The 9,809-nt window shown below is 37.3% G+C and overlaps 1 long non-coding RNA gene across 2 annotated transcripts; it reads left to right on the top strand.

Annotated features, from left to right (window-relative positions):
- Positions 1-1,375: 1,375 nt before the first annotated feature.
- On the top strand, positions 1,376-4,871 carry LOC118481164. 2 transcript variants are annotated; one of them, XR_004864618.1, is made up of 3 exons: positions 1,376-1,698; positions 2,883-2,966; positions 4,662-4,871. It is a non-coding gene; the product is annotated as an uncharacterized LOC118481164 (long non-coding RNA). The 2 variants fall into 2 exon arrangements; XR_004864619.1 differs by having other exon boundaries at positions 2,878-2,966.
- The last annotated feature ends 4,938 nt before the right edge of the window (positions 4,872-9,809 follow it).

Here is a 9,809-nt window from a genome sequence, read left to right as displayed (position 1 = left end):
AACAAGTTATGTGTTAAATATGTTAGTAATGGACTCTTAGGAGTCATAATGAATGACGGGCTACGACCCGGACAATAATTTAAGTATGAATGAGAAGGGTGAGTTTTGTTAAGAATACCAAAATGATGTAATGGATGTCCTTGTAGGTAAACATGAAGGGAAAGACGTACGAATGTGTACCTCTTTACATCTACGGTAAGTAAGAAATGTCAGTTTGACCTTGAAACGTCAAACTGCAAAGGTCGACAAAATAAGTAACCAAAATAAAGAATTGCATGTAAGGAATGAAGTGTGGAAAATGTTATAGCATGTGCGTAGGAAATTGTAAAGAATTATAGGTGAGTAATCACCTAGTTTAATGAATGCTTGAATGAAATGTGCTAACCGCTAAAATTGTAGATGATAATGTTAGAAACTCTTGATGTGATGAAACCAACCGAATTGGTGGAAGGATGTGCACGGGCGAAAGCGCATTACGCGGATGAATGAAATCTAGCCTGGTATGGCTAGTACTCGTGAAGAATGCGGATCGATCTGGGTTACGGATCGTCGATTGATGATATGAGATGAGGTCAGTAAAAAGTTTAACTTATGTTAGATAAGTATGAATTGGTTAATTGGGTACGACCTACGAAATGAATGATGGAATGGGTATGGTATAGTATGGGAAGTTTGATTTTTTTTCAGTTGACATAAGAAGAAAACTATGTCATCAAGAAGCGAATCTCAAAGGTTTTGAGTGAAAAGTTCGAGTATTGGTTAAAATCTCATGAAATGAATTGCACGACACGTATGCTTATGCAAAATAAGTAAGGCACGAAATGAGAGGTATAGTAATGTAGAACGAATGAGGCAAGTTGAAGGTAACGTAAGGATATGTAAGGTACGAATGACTATAGAAAAGTAGAATGATGCTAACTATGGAGTTAAGCATGTAGGTGTAACTATGAAGTAGTAGTTTTGTTGTGATAACAAAACAAGAGTTGAATGTTATAGAATGTGTGTATGAAATGTAATCTTAAAAGACAAGATGAAAGTATTAGATCCGTTATAAACAAATCCTACGAATGAACGTATTATCACAAGCTTGAAGAAGTATGTATATTGACCTATTAAAAACGGGTCAAGGGAAATGAAAATGTTATGTGAAGGTATGGTGTGAAAAATATGGACTTATTATAAAAAAAGTCAATAGTATGAATAAATATGAACTGAGATAGGATGATTACATATAATTATGATATGACTATGAAGTCAAACATAGATGTGTGTGTGTAAGAGGAAATGAGAAAGGTTTCGGGGACGAAACCTTATTTAAGGGGGGTAGACTTGTAACACCCCAAAACCCGAATGTTTATATTCGTTAAGTGTTATGATCGGGTACATCAAGAAATAAATAACTAGGTTATTCGTCCTAGTTAAAAGTATGGTAGAAACAAATAAGGAATGAAAGTTGTGTCAATTCTAATTAGTGAGAAAACTTGAGGGACCAAAACGGTTAGGATGGAAAGATGGGTTTTATTTATGAAAATCAACACACACAAACACACACATTCGTGTGTTCTAGAAAGGAGCAGGAGCTCTCATGAGAGCTCAAGAAACCCTAAACGTGAAGAATCATCAAATCGAAGGGCAAATCAAGGTCTAAATTCATGAATGAACACGGATTAATGATCACCTTCACAAGGGGATTGTAAGGTATGTCTTAAAAGTTAGATTGGTGATCTTTCACGAAGTGGGTTATGATGTAAATTGCGAATTTGTATGAAATTGTGAATGGGTGTGTGTTAGAATCATCATATTGAACATGGGTTATGCATGATTTAGGTTAATTTGATGTTTAGAGGTGAAACCCATTTGTTTTGGTAAGGATGATGACTTGAATGATCACCCAAGTCCAATCCTTGTTCACATCTTGTTGTGTTATGGTGTATGTAATGCGTTCTTGTTAGGTAGATTGAATGTGATATGAATTTGTTGATGTTTTTGTGTTAATTGATGAATGAAAGCATGAAGTAGGAAGTAAAGCATGAAACACTTGTACATTATGCATAAATTGTGGCATGCACACCAAGTGTTTGATGAAATGCCTAGGTGGGATTAATAGATGAAATGGTATGCAAGTAATGGATGAAATCGTATAATATGGGGATATGATGTATTTGATGATAAATAAACATGAGAAATCTATTTTTATATGGAATTCATGTAGGATTTGGTTGGCCATGTTATTTAGTAAAAGTATGCATTAGAATATTGTACTCTATGTTGGAGTGGTATGATGTTTACTACATGTTTGAATAATTGCTTAATCAAAATTGATAAGTAAAAGTACACTAAATGTGAAGCATATGAGATCATTAGAATAGGATGAAGTTAGAATGATGTTGGGTTGTTAAGCATAGGTCATGGTGTTAGTTGTAGAATTATATTACTAGAATGAACGGAATTAAATATGTTTGGTATGTGCATATAACTAGATGATCATGTGGTTGTATGCTTATTGCATCGTGAGTATGAAATGTATATAGTGTCATTAGTATAGTCTACTATAATGACATGGATGTATGAGGTTAAGTCGAAAGTTCATATGATAAATTGTTGACTTTTTGAAAGTCAACTGTGCATAAGTAGCAATGTTGGACTTTTGTCACAATTGTGATATTATAGAAAGTCATATGATGCGTGTTATATCCATACGTGTTATATGTGATGACACGATGAATTGTATGAGTTTGAAAGATTAACTTGTGGAAATATGCCTTATGCTTGTTAGAATTGACTAATGAAAGTCAAATGTGAAACATGAATTTGATATGATTGTTAATATGTACAATCATGTATGCTAACAAGAATGTGAATGCGATGACATGAAAGTATAGGGATCATGTCAAGATGGATGGAAGCATGGAAGGTTAACGGGTCAAAAAGAGGCGAGGAAACGGATGCGAATACGAACACTAAAGGTAAGTGATTTCCGTAATCACTTCGTAGTACAAGTAAGTAATAAAGTGTTGTAATGAATTAAATATGATGTTTGAGGTCAAATATGTGTTAAGGTCTTTCGTCGTAAATGATGGGTTTAAGGTTGACCAAAATGCCCATGATGGGTATTTTGGGGTAAACGAACTTAAAAGTGGTTTAGAAGCAAGTTATTCGATTAGAGTAATGTTTTGGGCAGGTATGGAAGTGGGGATGATGGTTTGGTCAGTCATAGACCAATTAATGCGCGAATACCCTTAACGGGTCAAATAGTTAGAAAATAGTTAAGTCGAATGTATGTAAGTTAAGGATTTCCGTAATCCGGAGGTAAGATTTTATGTTCATATGATAGAATGTGAATTTACAAGCATGTAGGAAGAAACGGGAGGTCAAACGGGTAAACGGTTCAAAAGTTACGTGCGTTTTAGTGCGTACGGACGACGAAACGAACCTGCAGAAAACTGCAAAAAACTAGAGGGCGTCGCCGACGGGTAGGGGTACCCAAAGGTGGGATCCTAAAGAATATGTAGTAATATGGTACCCAAAGGTGGGATCCTAAAGAATAAGTAGTAATATGGTACCCAAAGGTGGGATCCTAAAGAATATGTAGTAATATGGTACCCAAAGGTGGGATCCTAAAGAATATGTAGTAATATGGTACCCAAAGGTGGGATCCTAAAGAATAAGTAGTAATATGGTACCCAAAGGTGGGATCCTAAAGAATAAGTAGTAATATGGTACCCAAAGGTGGGATCCTAAAGAATATGTAGTAATATGGTACCCAAAGGTGGGATCCTAAAGAATAAGTAGTAATATGGTACCCAAAGGTGGGATCCTAAAGAATATGTAGTAATATGGTACCCAAAGGTGGGATCCTAAAGAATATGTAGTAATATGGTACCCAAAGGTGGGATCCTAAAGAATAAGTAGTAATATGGTACCCAAAGGTGGGATCCTAAAGAATATGTAGTAATATGGTACCCAAAGGTGGGATCCTAAAGAATATGTAGTAATATGGTACCCAAAGGTGGGATCCTAAAGAATAAGTAGTAATATGGTACCCAAAGGTGGGATCCTAAAGAATAAGTAGTAATATGGTACCCAAAGGTGGGATCCTAAAGAATATGTAGTAATATGGTACCTAATTGTGGGATTCTAAGTTAAGAATTTCCTTTACGTATATAGATGTGTATGTATGTATGTATAAAGGTATGTATGAGTGTATGCATGTATGTAAGGATGTAAGAAAGGTATGTACGTATGTAGATGTGAACGTACGTATGTATAAAGATATGTATGAGTGTATGCATGAATGTAGAGATGTAGGAAAGGTATGTATGTATGTATGTATGTAATTGTGTATGTATGTATGTGTAAAGACATGTATGAGTGTATGCATGTATGTAAAGTTGGATGAAAGATATGTATGTATGTAGATGTGAATGTATGTTTGTATGTAAGTATGTATATAAGCATGATTTAGACACGTTGAGTGTTAACGTTTTAATGGTGTACCTTGAGAATGAAAGGTAATGCAGGTACATTACTGAAGCCTCACCAGGGAATGGATACGCAGATGTAATGCTTAAAGTTTGAAAAATGACGAACAGTGAAGTGTTTGTGAATGAATCTTGTTTATATAATGTGTGCTAATTTATGAATGAATGTGGTGAGTGCAGGTTGTACGAGTCACGAGGATCTTCAAGGATTAGAGATCGAGGATCGAGTCACAAGACAGATTGTACGGAAACGTTGGTGTTGAAATTTAGAAAACCCATGTCATGCATTTAATTGTAAATGAGTCAATTGATGACTTCATGTGAAAAGGTTGTATTAAAATGAAGTTTTAAGTAAGTCAAGGTAATTATAAGGAAAGAAAGTTTATGGCTTGAACTTCCGCTGCGACTTTTAGTCAAATACGCATTAGGGTCTTACATGTACAGCTTTCAGCCTAATTTCGGGACGAAATTCCCTAAACAAGGGGAGGCTGTAACACCCCGTGTTACCGAATGTCAAAGTCAAAGTCAAAGTCAAGATTGACTTCTTAGACTATAGTTAGTCTATTTTATGTTGGTGTTTATGTTGATTGTAATATGTGGAGTAAGTGTTTATCAAAGGAATCGAGGTAATCGAATGTTTATCGACGCGAAGCGATTTGCGACTGTGAATAATAGGAAGTAACAATGCGATAAAGTCAATCAACCAATAATCAAGCTAATCGAATCATCATCGAACTCGAAACTCGAATTATGCAACTTTGGGTTATTATACGTGTGTGTGTACCTTATGTGTTACCTGTGCATGTTTACTTTATGTTATGTGTGGTGATCAATCGAAACGAAACTCGAAACTCAATTGAACTCAATCGAAATCAAATTATGATAAATGGTGACGAAAAGAAAGTGTGAAATATAGATGCTTGTATGTAGATATAGTGGTTGGGATTAAAAGTAATTTGAATAGGAAACTTTATCATATTCGTATCATCTTCAATCGAAATCGAAATATCAGAAATCGTCACACCGAACGCTCGAAACAGGCTGTTGATCGATCAGGCTCCTAGCCGATCGAACAGCCCAGCCGATCGGACGGACTGTCCGATCGAGCAGGCTGTCCGATCGGGATGCATGGCCGATCGGCCAGCCCTTTCCTCTTTGGGAAGCCTATAAATAGCCCTGTCATTGTCATTCTTTCCACTTTTGGAAACTCTCTGACCGACCAGCTCGTGCTCTTCACTATTTCTCAGATTTCTCTCAATCCCGGTAAGATTTCATCCTAAATCTTGTACTTTCTTGATCAATGCACGCTCCTACACCTTTCTATCTTTCAAATCTTGATTTCTAACCGTGAAATCATCAAGATCTAAGTGTTCTAGGATGATGTCATCATGGTGTTCTTGAAGAACTTCATGTTTTGGCCTCAATCCACCAAGAATCACTTGGATCTAGCCGATTTCCACATAAACAAACAAAGATCTATCCTAGATCTAAACATTTACACGATGTAAAGGATTGAAAGATGGATTTTCCAACTTTCTTTCAACTCTTTTACACTCAATGCCTTCAAACCGGAGGAAACGAAGCTTGAGCCAACTCACTAATCATTCTAATAGTTGTGTGGTTCAAGATTCGGATTCTATCTACGAGGTTCACCGATTTCGGGATAAACTATAAACTCCGTTCCGAACCGTTCACCGGCCGGACTTGGGTGATTCCTGTCCGAGCAGGGGAAAACAAGTAAGGACGAAAGTTCCATGGTTCAGCTCGTAGTCAAAAATACCTCGAAATAACGTCAAACAGTCAGGACAGCCAAGTGACAGACAAACAGGCCGACCAGGTCAGGATGTTGACCGATCGAACAGGCTGTTCGAACGAACAGCCCAACCGATTGGACTCGTCAGTCGATCGACCAGGCCAGTCGATCGGCTAGCACATGGCCCCACACTTTAACAATTTCATGAAGTTTAGTATTGAACGAAATGCTGTTCGATCGAACTACGGTTTGGTTTGAATTACTCTACGAATCATGAGATACTATGCATCAACACTTAATCGACTTTCAACTCGTTCGACGTATTGGAGTGCCACCCGATCGAACATGTCGTCCGATCAGGTGACATCCTGCTGAGGACTTATTACTGAGGTACCTAACCGATCGGTTAAGCCGGCCGATCGAACGGCCCGTTCGATCGATCGACCTGAAAGGTAAGGACACTTCAATATTCTCAAATACTACAACGAAAACTTCAAAAGGACAAGACACCATACACAAACACATCCTACTCAAAGGAAGAAACAATCCACTCGAACAGCCCAACCGATCGAGCATACCGGCCGACTGAACAGGCTGTCCGAACGGACGGTTAAACCGAACGAACAACTCATCCGATCGAACCTACCGTTCGATCGACCAGGCTGTTCGAACCATCAACACTTGTATTCGTTTTACGTGTTACTCATCGTTATGCTATCGAACTATTCAGGCTAACCCTACTCTCAAGCGCTCCCTTCAATCCATCAATCGCTGTGAGTATACTCGAACCCTTTTTGCTTTTGGCACTTTTGGGTGTTACATACTTCACTTATCGAAATCACAATCGAACACACTACTCAATTATTTAAACGCTAACCGTTCTGCATGTATTACGTGACTAAATGAATGCTTGTTGTTATGTTTACACGTGGAATGCTGTCTACCTGCCTTAACGACGATAGTACTATAGTTTGGACTCAGCACCCGTTCACACGGGGGTTGTTAAGGACAATTACTTGCATGGATTACGGTGGTAATCATGTATTGCGAACTGCCTCGTGTAGTCAACTCGCAGTCATTGGTATCGATAGATCCCTGTCGATAATTAACATGCTTCGTTTTCCGCTGTGTACGAGTTGGTTATGCGTAAACTATTTCGAACTTTGTATGCTATTATCAAACTTGTATGCTCACCTTTACATTTTATGTATTGACTTTATTTTAACGTATGTGGCAGGCAATTAGGATGCTTATCCGCTAGGAAGGCGAGCTTAGAATAAGCATCTAGAGCATAGTTGTCTATAGATCTTGCAGATCGAGTCTCTAGAAGCATTTGAACAATTTTTATATTTAAAATCTGAGTTGTCGGAACATAATATTTGACTAGTTGTTATCTGTAATAATTTGTTTTTACTACTTGGGATACGGTGTAGGACGTATTATTTAAACTGAATAGTAATGATAGTTGTTGTGGAAATTTCTGGACAATCTGTTTCGCTCAGTGCCATGCCCCGATGATTCCGCCATCGGTTGGGGTGTGACACGGGTTTTCACTTATGGGGAGCTTTAGGACATTTTCGTGCAGATCCTTACCAATATGCACAGACATGACTGCGATTTATAGAATGCGCAACACATATCACCACTGTGACACGTGAAGAAATACTCTTAACAACCCCTGTCCACGACAGGTGCTGAGTCCAAACTATGGTACTATCGTTGCTAAGGTGTCAGGCAACAATCACTGTGTAAACATAACATACAAGCATTCATCGAATAACACGTATACATGCAGAGCGATTAGCGTTTAAAAGTGTTGCTTTGTGTGATCGATGTGATTTGATATAGGTAACGTATGTAACACCCAAAAGTGCGTAAAGCAAAAAGGGATCGAGTATACTCACAGATCGGTGTTAAATGAATAACACAGTCTTGGATTGGATTGGAGGGAGCGCTGGAAAGTTAGCCTGAATAGTTAGTATAAGCGTTGAATAGTGCGTAAAACGGTGCGAGTAAACTGAGTGACGAAGGGTCATCCGATCGGATGGCCATTCGATCGGACTGTCATTCGTTTGGGATGGATGTGTTTGTGTATGATGTGACTTTGAAGTTTTCATTGTAGCATTTTAAGATTCAAGAAGTGTTTCTACAGATCAGGTCATCCGGCCGTATGGTCATCCGGACGGATGGCCATCCGATCGGATGGCGATTCGTTTGAAACTAAAATTCCTTGACACCTTGAAAATTGTTGAGTGTTTGAAAGTCACAAGTCATCCAATCGGATTGTCGTTCGATCGGATGGCAATCCGATCGGACGGCAGTCCGTTTGGTAACTTGTTCGTTTTGAAATCTGGAAATTTACTAAGTTTAGAAAGTTTGCAGTTCGACCCGAGACGACATGACGACGTGTTAGGCAACGGAAACTCCACCAAGTCCAAGTGGTCCGATCTGATGGGAATCACCCCGTCTAATCAGTTAACTGTTCTTGACGGTTGCTATGTTCAACCCGTTAATCGGTCGTCTTCTCCGATAGGAATCCATTCTCAGTCCAACACTTCACTATAGAACGAGTAGAAGGTTTGAACGAGCTCCGATTCCCTCGGTTTGCATTTTTAATCCATCATGAACTTTGTAATCTTTGCAAGTATTGTTGATATTCTTATGAGCCATATGGGTTAGACATTTTTAGTTGCTTAAATCATGTTAAAGCTTTTAATTATGTGATGATTTGTAAGAACTTATGGTAATATGTTTATGGGAATCTTGATGATGAAATTTTAGTTTCGTTCTTGGATTTTACACGCATGTTTAAAGTTAGAATCCATTGATGTTTGATGAATGTTTGCTCATGATTGGAAAACCCATGTATAAATGTTAATTATTGAATCTTGTTGCTTATTAATTAGGTTTATGACATGAAACTAGAAACGGAAATTGTTAACAAAGATGAGATGAAGTTTCAACATGTGTGTAATCTCTCACCTGGATTTGGAAGAATCAAATGGTGTTAAGTTGAATTTTTGAGTATGTTTAATTGTGTAAGTTAGTAATTTAGGCCAAAATTGTTTTCTTGTATGATCATGCTCTTGGTTCATAACTTGAACAAATTAAACTATTGTCTACTTTAAAATAACCTTAGGTGATTAATATGTTTTTCAAATTAATTTTTCTTAAGTTGTCAAGTTAGGAGTTTTGCCAAACCATTTACTCGTGTTTAATGATTAACTTAAACTACACAAATGAAATTGAAAAAAATTGATTCTAGGTGATTAGAATGTTTTGTCATCTAATAAAATTAAGCAACCTTGATTAGGACTTAACTACTTGAGAGTTTTGTATTACCACTAGTTCTTGCTCATGGATCATTGCATATTATTAGTGGATACTTGGTTTAGGGAACTTCTTGATTGATAGTGTTTGGAATTTTGTTTAATTTTAGTTGTTTATTATTTTGTATGCTAGTATAAAAAACCCAACTTGTTATTTGAATCGGCTTTATAGTAACGAAAATTTACTATTGAGAAACCGTGTCCACGAATTGATATCAGGATCTTACTCTTAAAATTATATTTGTT

Source organism: Helianthus annuus, chromosome 8 (genome assembly GCF_002127325.2).
Source record: "Helianthus annuus cultivar XRQ/B chromosome 8, HanXRQr2.0-SUNRISE, whole genome shotgun sequence".
NCBI classification, from domain to species: domain Eukaryota; kingdom Viridiplantae; phylum Streptophyta; class Magnoliopsida; order Asterales; family Asteraceae; genus Helianthus; species Helianthus annuus.
This window is presented reverse-complemented; position numbering and strand designations above follow the sequence as displayed.